Raw genomic sequence first — 17,125 nt, 5'->3', positions numbered from 1 at the left:
AAATGAAAGGTCGTCTCATTCTGCATTCGTCTCATTCAACTTTTCTTCTATATGTTTTAACAAATTCTTAACATGTTTGAAGATATGAAAGAAAAGGTGTAAAATTTTGTGAGATTTTTCTGAGACATTTTTTGAGCTCTACCGAGCTTCGGCGCCTTTTGCGCTAGAGAGATTTCGACACCTGCCTGCAAATCTACAAACCTTCTCCTACCTTCACTGAAAATCTTGAATCAATATCTTAAGTCGTTTCGGAGGAGTTTCAAGGACAAGCCGACCCTCTGAAAATCAGAAAATCCTAAATATCTCGAGATGGAAAGTGACGTCATCAACAAAAAAAATTTCCAATAAGGTTCAGATCAATATCTATCAGATCTGAAAGTTTCTTGAAAATCGGCGAAGATGTTATCGAGAACTTGCGTGCACAAAATCGGAAAGAATAATAATAATAGGGAAAAAGAAACCGAACGAAAACAATAAGGTCTTCCGTTGGAGACGGAAGACCTTAATAATAACAAGAAACAGTAGAATCACTATAAGGTCTTCTGTGAAGACGGAAGACCTTAACAATAACTAGACCTTTTTTGTCATTCAACAAAAACGGAGGGCTTTTCAACGCTTAAAATCACAAGGACCTTAAAGAGCGATAACTCTAACAAAATGAAAAACATAAAAAAAAATAATCAAAGCGGATCAAGTCTTCAGGAGCTTATAAAAATGGAAACCTAAAGAGTATGTAATTCTCACTAGAGCTCTGCAAAGGGGGGTAACTCTTACAATGTTATTTTGAAAATTACTAAAAGTTACTATATTTCAGGTCTCTAAAACACTTATAAGGGGTCAAAAGGTGACCCCACGGACCATAATTTTTAAACTGTACTCTTTATGCTGAACTCAGAATCGAAAACTGTTCAAAAATTCATTTAGAAATAAAAAAGTTACATGAGAAAATCAGTTTTCAAAATTAGCCCCTTGAAATCCCTTATTTTTCAGATTTTCATTTTCAGACCTTAATATGGTTGAAACAATGTGAAAGTCATTATATCACTCAATTTTCACAAAAAAATCTTATTGAGTTTAGGAGATATCGTGATGTGCATTTTTCCTTTTTTCCATTTAACATGGGAACTCCCATAGACAAATTTAGAGATTCATAAAACCTGAAGTACTTGTCATATGCATACCAAACTTGAAACCTAAAGAGTATGTAAGCCCACCAACAGATGTGCAAAGGTAGATAACTCTTACTTCATCATATTTGAAATAACGCTACACAAATCATTGTGTTCGGGCCAACTCAATCACTGTCCTAGACCACAAGGGTGTGGAAGCATGCCACATTATTGGAATAAATAAAAATTTCATTATTTCAGTCCTCTGTTACTCCTATAAGGGGTCATAAAGTGACCCCATGGACCATAATTTTTAGATTGTACTCTTTTTAAAAGCTTAACCCAGAATAGAAAACTGTTGAAAAATTCATTAAGAATTAAAAAAGTTATGGGCAAAGGTCAGTTTTCAACTTTGGCCCCTAGAAATCCCTTATTTTCCAGAAATTCATTTTAAAACCCTAATGGGGTTGAAACAATATCACAGTCATGATATCAATAAATTTTCACAAGAATATCTTGATTACTTTAAGAGATATCATGAAATGTGCAACTTTCCATTTAACATGAGAACTCCCATAGACAAATTTAGAGATTCATAAAACCGGAAGTACTTGTCATATGCATACCAAACTTGAAACCTAAAGAGTATGTAAGCCTGTTAACTGATGTTCAAAGGGAGATAACTCTTAGTCTATTATTTTTGAAATAAATAAAAATTACATTATTTCAGTCTTCTGTAACTCCTATAAGGGGTCAAAAAGTGACCCCACGGACCATAATTTTTAAATTGTTCTCTTTGATCTGAACCCAGAATAGAAAACTGTTTTTAAAAAAATTCATTGAGAAATAAAAAAGTTACAGGAAAAAGTCTGTTTTCAATATTGGCCCCTAGAAATCCCTTATTTTCCCGAATTTTCTTTTAATGACCTAATGAGGTTGGTACCGTATCAAGGTCATTCTACACTTAAAATCTCACAAGAATATCTTGATTATTTTAAGAGAAAACGTGCCACGACTGATTTCAATTTAACATAGAAACTCCCACAGACAATTTTCAAAGATCCTTAAAACCCGAAGTTCGGCTCGGATCGATATGAAACTTACAGTATATGTAAAACTTATTAGTCTTAACGTATTTCAATGCTCAAAATAATTTTCAAACCTTAATTGTGACTTTTAAAAATTTCATCCCCCCTTTTTCAATGTTTGAAGTCTTATATCTCAGAAAGTATCAGTGGTCGAAAATCACTGTCACTAACTTTTTTGTAGGTATTCGTCTCTAGAATTTCAATCTTGAATTTGAGAGTCTAGACATTCAAAATGAGAAAGATTTTAGCTTCTTTAGGTATTTTAGTTTTTCTTTAGTAGAAACCGGAAGTGCCTAAACCGGAAGTTCAATACCTTACATACGCGAGATATTTACATTTCCTATCTAGTGGTTATAAGAGAAAAATCCTATTTCTAAAGGTACTCCTCAAATGCTGAACAAAAAAAGTGTTGAACTTCAGTATAATAACAATAATAACTAGACCTTTTTTGTCGTTCAACAAAAACGGAGGGCTTTTCGACGCTTAAAATCATATACGTTGTGATTAAGGATATGTGAACCTGACGATTTTGAACCTACCGCGCAACTCGAACTGCTGAAGATCAGGTCAATGTCGTGATCATATGTAGAGCGTTTGGTTTTGCTATTAAACTATTCTAAAGGATCGTAAACACCGAATTCCTTGTGAAATAAAATCAAATTAAATTAATATTGCATGTTTTTCATAAATTTTTGCTTTTTGCTTGTTCTTCCGACCTCGGAGCATTTACGACATACCCTTGCCGTTTTGCGACACCATATCGGTAGAGAGGGACGCAACGATACATTTGCACGGAAAACACAGCAAAAATTCCAGTAAACGGTTATATTTAGGCAAGAAATAAAGAGATTGATGCTGTTAGGTTTCGTGCAACAACTTCCCAAGCGATGTCACCTCTGAATACAGTATCACGATGCACTACATTGTTTCAGGTTAGTAAAAATAAACAGCAGAATAAACATGCACCACAGGGGCTTGCTCCCGGCGTGTAATAATTATTTTTTTTTAAAAAATCATATATGTTACTACTAAAACTACACCTTGTGTAGTTTTAGTAGTAACGTATATGATTTTTTTTAAATAAATAATTATTACACGCTGGGAGCAAGCCCCTGTGCATGCACCAAACAGAATGATAACTTCACACCTTATACAGCTGTATACTTATTCTTTGGTTGTAATTAATATCATTATAGCATCATCGACATTCATTTTCTTACTAACCGGGATTTACATCATTCACGTCAGTTTAAACTTTTTAATTTAAGCTTTAATTTAAAATTGCAGAAAATCTGCCAAATTTTCCTATACAGTTACATATTTATAGATATCTCGCTCATAAATTCAAACAGATGGGAAAAATAAACATCTAGCATGACATCAGTGAGCTCTGAGTATAATATTTGGTGCCACATATTTTGTACTTGTGTTTTTCAGACTTGAAAATATACAGTTGCATAAAATATTTACCTCTCGGGTTGCTTTAAAGTCTTTTAATTCTTAGTGGGATCAAAATTTTCCTTCATTTATGAATATGGAATTATAATATAATCTGAAGTGACATTTCTAAGATAAACATTGTAATTCAGGGTTCGACACTAACAGTGGACCGGCGGCCCGAGTCCACCAAAAAATTGGAAGGTCCACCAAATGTTCTGGACTAGGTGGACCGTCGGTCCACTTAAAAATTAAACACCATATTTAAAAAAAAAAAACGGTAATTCCACTTTTTCTATAAATCGACATCTGTAAATCAACGATTAATTCATCCATACTTATATTTTACAAGAAATAAATAGGGTATAATTTATTTTGGGTAATCAGGGGAACCAAGCAACTAAATATATATTTTACATGTAATATTGATGACTACAATATCAATAACATTGACTTCAAGAACATTAATAATAATAATAATAATAATAATAATGCTTTATTTAGAGAAGGTAACCCGATTAGTACAAGGTACTATTCTTCCCCGGGGCCTTCTAAATAACAAACAATATATTACATAAAATGATACAATCAAAGATAAAACATGTAATGATAAGTTCATTAATTCATGAATAATTAAATGTAATATTCAACACGGACCTTGAAAAAGAAGCAAGTAAAATTTGAGCCAAATTGGTCAGTCTGTCCTTTGTTTGTTTAATGCACAGAAAGGTGTGAAAATATACACTGGGTAACAGGAAATCACTTCACGCCTGACTTTCTGATGGCCAGGTTTGGAGATAATGAGAATTGATTGACAGCTGCATTTATGCATTGTCTTCAAACAGGTGTGATTTATATTTTATGAATACATTATCTGCAGTTCCTGTTTTTTTTCTGCTATACATTATATCACATAAAAGAATCATATGATCGCAGTTTATTTGAATAAATAATAATTAAAAAAAAAATAATAGATAAATAAATATACTTTTGTCAGTTTTGCATCGTTGTAAAAAGTATTCTAGCCATAGATACATGAAAAATTCATTTGTTTATATGAACAACTCAATTATTGGGATTATAAATTGTATCTACCTTTGGAAGCTAAATAAATGCAGGTTTTTACCATTGTAAATAAATAATATTAAAATAACAAATTGTTTGAAGATGTAGATTGTGTTCTTTTTTTTAAATATTGAAAATATGTTTCACAATATTGCTAAAAACTCCTGACTACTAGTAATTGATTTGTTTCTGTTGACTGGTTAAACATATACTTTATTAGTCTGACGAGACTGGGTACCTAAGTTGGTTTCAAGCCTTGTGTAATGAATTCATTCATTAATTCAATTATTTATAAAGGTCCACCAGAATTTGAGAAGGTCCACCAATATTTTTTGACTAGTGGACCTGCGGTCCACCAAGGTAAAAAAGTTAGTGTCGAACCCTGGTAATTACTTTTTGTTTACTAGAGTCAAACTATCAAATTACACTTCACTAGCCAAGTGACAAACTTAATGATAAACAATTCAGTATGATGTATGTCTGTGCAATACAAGATATGACTTATTAAAAAATGATGGGTTATGTACTTAGCCTAAGAAATGAAGTAATGTGGGGAAAAAAGACTTGATCAAAAAGTGTTCATAATTTTTTTTAAGACAACAAATTGACCAATTTTATTCTTATTTCAAAATGACTCCTTTTCCCGAGTGAGCTTGAACACTGTGGTGACTTTACACATTCATTCATTAGTCTTTGTTGTTGGTTATGGATGCTTATATGCTGCATAATTCTTTTAGAATTTTGGAATTGTATGAAAATTTTAATAAATAATAATTAGCACTTTTTATTATTATATCAATTTCAGATAAAGGAAGGAAGATGTTTTAGAGAGAGATAATTCCCAAAACAATGTGAGATTACAGATTATGGAAGATTGCTGGGCATTATGACAAACAAAGGTCTGATTAAATATTAAATATCCTTTTGCCATTCAATCATTTGGAAACAATTTAACTTCAAGACCTATGGCTTTGGATCTCTACTAAAATAAATTTTGGCAAATGAATAATTATACTGCTTTAAATGATGTAACTGTTCTATGAAATTATAAAAGCAGATATGTTTTGCTAACATTGATTGAAATCATAAAAGCTGTACATGTAACATGAGTTGCTTTGGAATTTGGCACTTACTTTTCATTGTAATGCTAAAGCTTTTTACTTACTACCGGTAATAACTAATTGACATTGATTGTACATATTCAAATAATATCTATAAAATTTCCTTGTAAATTGAATGTATTTGTGACTGATTTGTTATTTGTACAGGTATCAAGGAGGAAAATGAACAATGTAGGTCAGCAGTCAAAATCTCTCAACTTATTCAACTCTTAGCAGCATGTTCCTATGGATCCAGATGCATTAAAAGATTTCTATTGTGTTGCAACCAATGGAATAGGTAGGAATGAATTAATTTTATTAAAATAAAAAACATAGGTAATCAAAGATTACGAAGCTCACCTCGACGAAGGTTATCTATAAGTAAGGCAAATCTCACATCATATTTTTTCTAGTTAGTGTACATCCCAAGATCAATATCTATACAAGTTTGGTTTAGGTAGGGCTTATAATTACTTGGAAATAGACCTGCTCCAAAAACTTTAACCTGGTCACTCATCTGGAAAATCTAGGTCAGATCCAGCATCCGAAGCAAGTGTGGTAGTGTCCATCCCTATATGCATCATCCATGCAAGTTTGGTTCAGGTAGGGCTTATAGTTACTTGGGAAAGGATCTGCTCCAAAAACTTTAACCTGGTCACTCATCTGGAAAATCTAGGTTAGATTCAGCATCCGAAGCAAGTGTGGTAGTGTCCATCCCTAGATGCATCATCCATGCAAGTTTGGTTCAGGTAGGGCCTATAGTTACTTGGGAATGGACCTGCTCCAAAAACTTTAACCTGGTCACTCATCTGGAAAATCTAGGTTAGATTCAGCATCTGAAGCAAGTGTGGTAGTGTCCATCCCTATATGCATCATCCATGCAAGTTTGGTCCAGGTAGGGCTTATAGTTACTTGGGAATGAACCTGCTCCAAAAACTTTAACCTGGTCACTCATCTGGAAAAATCTAGGTCAGATCCAGCATCCGAAGCAAGTGTGGTAGTGTCCATCCCTATATGCATCATCCATGCAAGTTTGGTTCAGGTAGGGCGTATAGTTACTTGGGAATGGATCTGCTCCAAAAACTTTAACCTGGTCACTCATCTGGAAAATCTAGGTTAGATTCAGCATCCGAAGCAAGTGTGGTAGTGTCCATCCCTAGATGCATCATCCATGCAAGTTTGGTCCAGGTAGGGCTTATAGTTACTTGGGAATGGACCTGCTCCAAAAACTTTAACCTGGTCACTCATCTGGAAAATCTAGGTCAGATCCAGCATCCGAAGCAAGTGTGGTAGTGTCCATCCCTATATGCATCATCCATGCAAGTTTGGTTCAGGTAGGGCTTATAGTTACTTGGGAAAGGATCTGCTCCAAAAACTTTAACCTGGTCACTCATCTGGAAAATCTAGGTCAGATTCAGCATCCGAAGCAAGTGTGGTAGTGTCCATCCCTAGATGCATCATCCATGCAAGTTTGGTTCAGGTAGGGCCTATAGTTACTTGGGAATGGACCTGCTCCAAAAACTTTAACCTGGTCACTCATCTGGAAAATCTAGGTTAGATCCAGCATCTGAAGCAAGTGTGGTAGTGTCCATCCCTATATGCATCATCCATGCAAGTTTGGTCCAGGTAGGGCTTATAGTTACTTGGGAATGGACCTGCTCCAAAAACTTTAACCTGGTCACTCATCTGGAAAATCTAGGTCAGATCCAGCATCCGAAGCAAGTGTGGTAGTGTCCATCCCTATATGCATCATCCATGCAAGTTTGGTTCAGGTAGGGCGTATAGTTACTTGGGAATGGATCTGCTCCAAAAACTTTAACCTGGTCACTCATCTGGAAAATCTAGGTCAGATTCAGCATCTGAAGCAAGTGTGGTAGTGTCCATCCCTAGATGCATCATCCATGCAAATTTGGTTCAGGTAGGGCCTATAGTTACTTGGGAATGGACCTGCTCCAAAAACTTTAACCTGGTCACTCATCTGGAAAATCTAGATTAGATTCAGCATCCGAAGCAAGTGTGGTAGTGTCCATCCCTAGATGCATCATCCATGCAAGTTTGGTCCAGGTAGGGCTTATAGTTACTTGGGAATGGATCTGCTCCAAAAACTTTAACCTGGTCACTCATCTGGAAAATCTAGGTCAGATTCAGCATCCGAAGCAAGTGTGTAGTGTTCATCCCTAGATGCATCATCCATGCAAGTTTGGTCCAGGTAGGGCTTATAGTTACTTGGGAATGGACCTGCTCCAAAAACTTTAACCTGGTCACTCATCTGGAAAATCTAGGTCAGATCCAGCATCCGAAGCAAGTGTGGTAGTGTCCATCCCTAGATGCATCATCCATGCAAGTTTGGTCCAGGTAGGGCTTATAGTTACTTGGGAATGGATCTGCTCCAAAAACTTTAACCTGGTCACTCATCTGGAAAATCTAGGTCAGATCCAGCATCCGAAGCAAGTGTGGTAGTGTCCATCCCTAGATGCATCATCCATACAAGTTTGGTTCAGGTGGGGTGTATAGTTCCTTGGGAATGGACCTGCTCCAAAAACTTTAACCTGGTCACTCATCTGGAAAATCTAGGTCAGATCCAGCATCCGAAGCAAGTGTGGCAGTGTCCATTCTAGATGCATCATCCATGCAAGTTTGGTCCAGGTAGGGCTTATAGTAACTTGGGAATGGGACTTGCTCCTAAAACTTTAACCGGGACGCCGACGCTAACGCCAACGCCGGGGGTATAGCATAAGCTCATCTCGACTTCGTCGAGGTGAGCTAAAAATGGGTTCACTATGCATTCAATTCTGGTGGTGATGGTGATGGGGAGGGGAGGGTAATATAATTTCTGGCCTTCAATAAGGACAAAATATTTATTTCCCAGCTCACCAAAGACAAATTGTGACAGCAAGTTTATTATTTTATTTTCACTGGAATAAATTAGACAAAAGAAAAAAAATCTTCCCAGTGGAGAAGATTTTTTTTATTTTATTAACATCTTCTAGGTCAGATAATTTCCAAAATCTGCCCTCAGAATCAAAAGGTCCTCCCTTTAACTTGCTAGCAAGATACTAGAATTTATAAAAATATAACTTTTTGAAGCCTCATTAGACTAGTAGTCATATTTCATAAATAACTGGAAAGGTGTCAAATTATTAAAATGTTATGTAGTAATGTAGTAAATTTTAAATAGGTATCATATACAGTTGAACTTTGATATCTCGAACACTGATATCTCGAATACCATGGATATGTCGAAGTGATTTGGAAGTCTCAACTACTTATCTTTAAAGTATTTTACCCCTTATATCTTGAATGCTTGGATGTCTCGAAGATTTTTCTCAGGCCCATCTAGTTCGAGATAATAAGGTTTGACTGTATTTACAATTTTACTTGTATACTATATATATATATATATATATATATATATATATATATATACCCATAAGATAAACCTATGCTGTATCCACGGGTATGTGCTTTATCAATAGCACGTCTTCCAGTTTCGACACAATCCCTAGGCCTCGCTTCAAACTTAAATGTAAACTTATCGAAACTTCTAATTGTGAAAGTTCTGTGTTATCAAATGAATGCTAATGAGCAAAAATGTTCATTAAAAATATTAAAAATGAGAAAAAAACTAATTACACTTCCGTGAAATGTCAAAATTTATCAATGTACTGGCTACAGTGATAAAGGATGTTACATGTTACCCCCCCCCCCCCCCCCCCACACACACACAATTGCTCTCATAGGAAATGTTAGACCTAGCAGTTAAGTTGTAGTTAGAATATATTGGCAAGCCTCGTGAATATACCATTCAACTCATTGGATGAAGCAAATATCAAATCACACAATATAGATATCCTCTATATATCCATGTCCACTTATCATTAAGGTTAACACTAAAATGGATTTTATTTTCCAGGCTAAGAATCACACTGTTTTGCCTCTGTCACCAAAGACTGAAATGTTTACTTCAAAAGACCTTCACCTGCAGTTATTAATATTTCAACAAAGTTCGTGGCCCAAAAAAGCTTGCAGTTGAAAAGGAAAGGAAAGATAAAAAAAATTCACTATGTCATAGAAGCTAGCTTTACTAGAACTATGTTGAAACTTTTGTCAAGGTTAAAAATCATTTTGTATAAACAGAACTAACAGTTATTGCTCGAACTTTTTAACAGGGATATTTTAAACTGGTGATTGTTATCTTTATATGTTGTACATTTTAATACTATTTCCAATTAGATTATGCAAAAATATGTCATTTGTATCAGATAATGCTTATAAGTGTTAATGTGAGTTTAAAGAGAGGAAATTCGGACTGCAATTTTTGGGGAATTAGATTATGAAAATACACTACTTTTATAAAGGATTAATTTAGATCCTTTTGTCCCATATTCTAATACATTGTACATTCAATGGTTAAAAGTTCCTTGTATAGAAATTTAATGAGAATTCATTGTTCGTTTTTTTCTGCCATCATTCAAAATAAACAAGAAGTCTGTGAGCCAATGCTCACTAATAATACCCCCGCTCTGATGTGAATACACAAGTTCAGTTATGGACAAACACAGTGATAACCAGGAAACTGACATCGGATTTGTAAAAATTGAATCCCAACATATGGCATGCCTAAACAAAGAAAAAATTTCAAGCATCTGCGATGAGTAGTTGCTGAGAAAACTACGACCAAAATTTATTATGTATGGTACGGACAGACGCACGGATAAACAGGAAGTTGACATCGGATTCGTACAAAAATGAATCCCACCATATGGCATGCCTAAACAAAGATTGTGCTAAAATTTCAAGCATCTGCGATGAGTAGTTGCTGAGAAAACTATGACCAAATTTTTTTATGTATGGTACGGACAAATGCACGGATAAACAGGAAGTTGACATCGGATTCGTACAAAAATGAATCCCACCATATGGCATGCCTAAACAAAGATTGTGCTAAAATTTCAAGCATCTGCGATGAGTAGTTGCTGAGAAAACTACGACCAAATTTTTTTATGTATGGTACGGACAAATGCACGGATAAACAGGAAGTTGACATCGGATTCGTACAAAAGTGAATCCCACCATATGGCATGCCTAAACAAAGAGTGTGTTAAAATTTCAAGCACCTCTGATGAGTAGTTGCTGAGAAAACTGCGACCAAAGTTTGTTACGGACAGACAGACAGACAGACAGACGGACAGACACACAAGGGTAAAACAGTATACCCGCCTCTCCTTCAGAGCGGGGGTATAAAAAGTAATGTTTAAAGGAAAATAGGAAATTGGGGTGATAATTATCTTAATTATTAAAGACTGATTCATAATTTTCTTTATATGCATGATTTTTAGTTTTATTTCAAGATAGTTATACATATTTAAAATCAAATTAAATAATTTTTTTGTTTGATTTTTTATACATCAACACAGATAAATGTGCTCTAGGAATCAGTTTTTAAAAAACGTGGTCAGAGAAAATTCAGATTACCATATCTTTTTTTTCCAATTCATGTACATACCAATTTTTTTCCTCTGTTACATAGCTATATATCACTTCTTTAAAATGAAGTTGAAAAATAAAATATTCAATTATACCCAATGTGATTTTATATCCTTTTTTGTAGTCAAGGGCAAGGAAATATAGTCAAATTTAAAGAGGGCAGAGGAAATTCAGACTGTGATAGTGAGCGATATAAATATGATAGCTATGAAATTTTATAGCCTTTTTTACAGATAATCATGTATCAGAAGTAATTTTTTAAAAGTGGTCAGAGAAAATTTGGATTACCATATCTTTTTTTCCGACTCATGTACATACCATTTTTTTTCCTCCATTACTTAGCTCTGTAACACTATTTTAAAATGGAATTTAGAAATAAAAGTTTTTAATTATAGCCAATATGATTTTATATCCTTTTTTATAGTCAAGGTCAAGGAAAAATAGTCAAATTTTAAGAGGGCAGAGGAAATTCGGACTGTGATTGTCTGCTCTCTGAATATGACACCTATAAAAAATTTTTACTACATTATGCTCATTCTTAAATCTTTAAGATAACTGCAAAAAATTAAATTCTAATCGTAATTTATGAGATTTTTTTTAACTTTAATTAATTACAGTAGACTTTTCTTCATAGCTTTAATCTTTTGAAACAAGGGCAAGTTCAGAGGTTGTTCCCATGGAAACCAACTCATGTACATATATCAGAATTGTTGATTTTTGGACAAGGGACTTGTCCTCTATGCAACGGTACATATTTTTTTAACTTTCCAATTACTTTTATTTCAGGTTCACATATCCTTAAGATAAACACAGAATAGAAAACTGTTCAAAAATTCATTAAGAATTAAAAAAGTTATGGGCAAAGGTCAGTTTTCAACTTTGGCCCCTAGAAATCCCTTATTTTCCAGAAATTCATTTTAAAACCGTAACTGGGTTGAAATAATATCACAGTCATTATATCAGTAAATTTTCACAAGAATATCTTTATTACTTTAAGAGATATCGTGAAATGTGCAATTTTAGATTTTACATGAGAACTCCCATAGACAAATTTAGAGATTCATAAAAACGGAAGTACTTGTCATATGATACCAAACTTGAAACCTAAAGAGAATAAGCCTGTTAACTGATGTTCAAAGGGAGATAACTCTTACTCTATTTTTTTTTTAAATAAATAAAAATTACATTATTTCTGTCTTCTGTAACTCCTATAAGGGGTCAAAAAGTGACCCCACGGACCATAATTTTTAAATTGTTCCCTTTAATCTGAACCCAGAATAGAAAACTGTTTAAAAATTCATTGAGAAATAAAAAAGTTACAGGAAAAAGTCTGTTTTCCATGTTGGCCCCTAGAAATCCCTTATTTTCCTGAATTTCCTTTTCATGACCTAATGAGGTCGGTAACGTATCAAGGTCATTTTACACTTAAAATCTCACAAGAACATCTTAATTATTTTAAGAGAAAACGTGCCACGACTGATTTCAATTTAACATAGAAACTCCCATAGACAATTTTCAAAGACCCGTAAAACTGGAAGTTCCACTCTGATTATCATGAAACTTACAGTGTATCTTGTAATCATCAGTCTGAATATACATCAATGGTCAGAATAATTTTCTCCCATTAATTGTGACTTTTAAAAATTCCATCCCCCTTTTTCAATGTTTGAAGTCATATATCTCAAAAAAGTATCTGTGGTCAAAAACCACTGTCGTTGACTTTTTCGTAGGTATTGGTTTCAAGAATCTATTTCTTTAATTTTGGAAACTTGGCTATTAAAATGAGAAAGATTTTAGCTTCTTTAGAAATTTAAGTTTTCTTGTCATAGATACCGGAAGTGACGTATACGGAACTTCTAAGCATTACATACGGGAGACATTTGCATGCTCTATAAGATGGTTATGAAATAAAATGTATATATAAAAAGGCTTTCCTTAAATCCGTGACGATAAAGTGTTCAGCATAATAATAATAAAAAAGATCAAAACAATAGGGCTTTTCGCCTGAAAGCGAAAAGCCCTAATTAGACCTTTTTTGTCATTCAACAAAAACGGAGGGCTTTTCGACGCTTTAAATCTCAAAGAGCTTTATCTCTAACAAAATGAGAACATAAAAAAAAATAATCAGACCGGGACAAGTTTTCAGAAGCTTATGAAAATTGAAACCTAAAGAGTATGTAATTCTCACTAGAGCTCTACAAACGGGGATAACTCTTACATTGTTATTTTTGAAATTACTTTATTTCAGGTCCCTAAAACACCCATAAGGAGTCAAAAAGTGACCCCACGGACCATAATTTTTAAATTGTGCCTTTTATGCTCAACTCAGGATCGAAAACTGTTCTAAAATTTATTTAGAAATAAAAAAGTTACATGGGAAAATCAGTTTTCAAAATTAGCCCCTTGAAATCCCTTATTTTCCCGAATTTCAATTTCAAAACTTAATCAGGTCGGAACAATGTCACAGTCATTCTATATTCTGAATTTCACAAGAATATCTTGTTTAATTTTGGAGAAAACGTGAAATGCGTGATTTCAAATTTAACATAGAAACTCCCATAGACAATTTTCAAAGACTAATAAAACCGGAAGTACTTTTTGTATGTGCACCAAAATTGAAACCTGTACAGTAAATAAGCGTTCTAACAACCATGCAAAGAGAGATAACTCTTACTTTTCATTTATTTTAACAAATACAAATTACGTTTTTTCAGTCCTCAGAAACTCCTATAAGGGGACAAAAAGTGACCCCAAGGACCATAATTCTTATGTTGTACTCTTAATGCTGAAGCCAAAACCGAAAATGGTTTAAAAATTGGTTAAGAAATAAAAAAGTTACAGGGAAAAGTTTGTTTTCAGGTTTGGCCCCTTGAAATCCCTTATGTTCCCGAATTTTTATTTCAAAACTTAATCAGGTCGGAACAATGCCACAGTCATTCTATATTCTGAATTTCACAAGAATATCATGTTTACTTTTGGAGAAAAAGTGAAATGCGTGATTTCGAATTTAACATATAAACTCCCATAGACAATTTCAAAGACTCATAAAACCGGAAGTACTGATCTGATTGACATGAAACTTACAGTGTAACTTTTATTTATCATGCTTAACAATCTGCATTGCTCAGTATATCTTTTCGACCATTATTTATCACTTTTGAAATTTTCATCCCCCCTTCTTCAATGCTTGGAGTCTTATAGCTTGAAAAGTATCTGTGGTCAAAAATCACTGCCGCTAACTTTTTTGTAGGAAATACTATCGTGAATCTATTCCTTAAATTTTAAAGAAATTATCAGTAAATTAACAAAGATATTGGCTACTATTGAAAAGAAAGGTTTTGACTTCCAAAGACCGGAAGTGACGTAACCAGAAGTCCAAAACCTTACATTCCAGAGACATTTAGATGGTCTATTAGTTGGTTATCAAATAATAAATATATCTCTTAGAGATTTCTTTTAATCCTTGACATAAAAAGTGTCAGAATAATAATAATAATAATAATAAAACAAGACGAAAACAATAGGGCTTTTCGCCTGAAAGCGAAAAGCCCTAATAATAACAATAACTAGAAACTCATTACTATAGTAATGAGAAGGTCTTCCGTTATACTACTTCCTGTTTGCATGAACATGTCTTTTCCAACCTTGGAATTAGTCTAAAACTTATGTAGAAACAAAATAACTTTAAAAATCACTTTTTTGCTTCGTTTACTGTCACGACCGGAAGTAATGACGACACACGATTTTTACACGATGCAAATGAACTGATGACTGACTATAAGTCCTGATAGTTTTTGACTTCAGTCTTTTGCAGAACAATTGTGAGAACAAATTCTAATTTTGAGGACAGGAAAACGCACGACCGGAAGTGAACTGAGTAAAAATCTCTGAATTTTCTCTTGACTTTTGCAGTATCTACAGCATATGTAAAAAACATTTCAAATACTTATCTACAAGTGATATTTATGAGAAAGTTAAACCACGAAATAACGTTGTTTATCTCTTAAAACCGAAGTTCAAAGTTTTTGTTTCCGGTGGAATCTAACATATTTCAAAAGAGCGAAAGAGAAGTAATAAAGTGATGCAAGTTTTAATTTAAAAAAAAAAAAGTTGAAATTTTCGATTTCTTTGATCACTTCCTGTGACGACCGGAAGTGACGGCTGATGTGTTTAACCCTATGTGTTTTGCTTACTCACCAAGGTTTATTACTCCTATAAGTTTGGTGTCTAAATCTCATGCCGTTTTCGAGATCTCGCTGAAATAACTTTTCATTTTGAGGACGAGAAAACACGTGACCGGAAGTGAATTTTACTAAGATATTTCACGTCACTCTAGACATCTGCAGTTTCAATAACATATATAAAAATCATTTAAAGAACTCTATCTATAAGCGATATGTATGGGAAAATTAAAATCCCCTTAATGCAGTTTTTCTCTTATAACCGGAAGTTGTCGTTTTTTGTTTCGGGTGATACCAACACATATCGTAACTGTGGAAAAGATACAATTATATGATGGAAGTCTTATTCCAAAAGAGAAAAGTTGAAATTTTTGATTTATTTGATCACTTCCCTGTGACAACCGGAAGTGACGGCTGACGCTCTTAACCCAAATGGTTTTGTCTACTTCTCAAGGTCTAATACTCCTATAAGTTTGGTGTCTAAATCTCTTACCATTTCTGAGATCTCACACGGACAAGTTCTCATTTTGCGGACATTAAAACGCGCGACCGGAAGTGAATTTTACAAAGATATTTTATGTTACTCTAGACATTTTCAGTCTTGATAACATATTCAGTTCAAATACGTTATCTATAAAAAATATTTATGGGAAAGTAAAATACTCAAATTATGCAGTTTTGCGCTTATAGCCGAAAGTTGACGTTTTTGTTTCCGGTGGGACTAACATATTTCGAAACTATAATTAAGATGCAATAATGTGATGAAAGAAAAAGTTCAAAAGAGAAAAGTTGAAAATTTCGATTTCTATGATCACTTCCTGTGACGACCGGAAGCGACGGCAGACGCTCTTAACCCAAATGGATTTGCCTACTCCTCAAGATCTATTACTCATGTAAGTTTGGTGTCTTAATCTCTTACCGTTTCTGAGATATGACTCGGACAAAATATTTTTGAAAAAAACGGAAATCGGACATATCTGACGACCGGAAGTGAATTTTGAAAAAATGAAAAAAAAACCTCGGGGTATTTCAATTCTCTATAATCCCTGAAAATTTCAAGAAAATCTGTCCAGCCATCTCTGAGAAATCCTGCCGACAAAAAAAGGGGAAAAAATAATAATAACTAGATCCGATCTCGTTGCAAGCAACGAGTGGGTCTTCCGTCCGATATCGATGAGATGTGATTTTGATTGTTAAAACAAGGACTATCACTGTATTTTGAAAGACGGAGAACATCATACAATGTGTTTTGAAATCACTGAAAGGTCAAATAAAGTGGAATTTAAACGATTTAAATTTTTCAAAAAATTTAAATTAAATCCAAATGTTAGAACAAGGACTATCTCTGTATTTTAGGAGATGGAGAACATCATACAATGTGTTTTGAAATCTTTCAAAGGTCAAATAGAGTGAAATTTAAATGATTTAAATTTTTCAAAAAATTTAAATTGAATCCAAATGTAAAAACAAGGACTATCTGTGTATTTTGAAAGATGGAGAACATCATACTATGTGTTTTGAAATCACTGAAAGATTAAATAGAGTGAGATTTAAACGATTTAAATTTTTCAAAAATTTAAATTGAATCCAAATGGTAAAATCAAGTACTATGTCTACATTTTGAAAGATGCAGAACATCATATCATGTGTTTTGAAAT

At 33.7% G+C, this 17,125-nt stretch overlaps 1 protein-coding gene and 1 long non-coding RNA gene across 2 annotated transcripts in view; one reads left to right on the top strand and one right to left on the bottom strand.

The window, feature by feature from the left end:
- Positions 1-17,125, bottom strand: part of LOC133191008 (protein bicaudal C homolog 1-like) — a 524,664-nt gene that overhangs the window by 482,805 nt on the left and 24,734 nt on the right. The window lies entirely within an intron of this gene.
- Positions 5,419-9,881, top strand: LOC133190984 (uncharacterized). Its single transcript, XR_009721644.1, has 3 exons — positions 5,419-5,598; positions 5,968-6,097; positions 9,713-9,881. It is a non-coding gene; the product is annotated as an uncharacterized LOC133190984 (long non-coding RNA).

Source organism: Saccostrea echinata, unplaced genomic scaffold, assembly GCF_033153115.1.
Source record: "Saccostrea echinata isolate AGI-Se365-2 ecotype Australia unplaced genomic scaffold, CSIRO_AGI_Sech_v1 ptg000022l, whole genome shotgun sequence".
NCBI lineage: Eukaryota > Metazoa > Mollusca > Bivalvia > Ostreida > Ostreidae > Saccostrea > Saccostrea echinata.
This window is presented reverse-complemented; position numbering and strand designations above follow the sequence as displayed.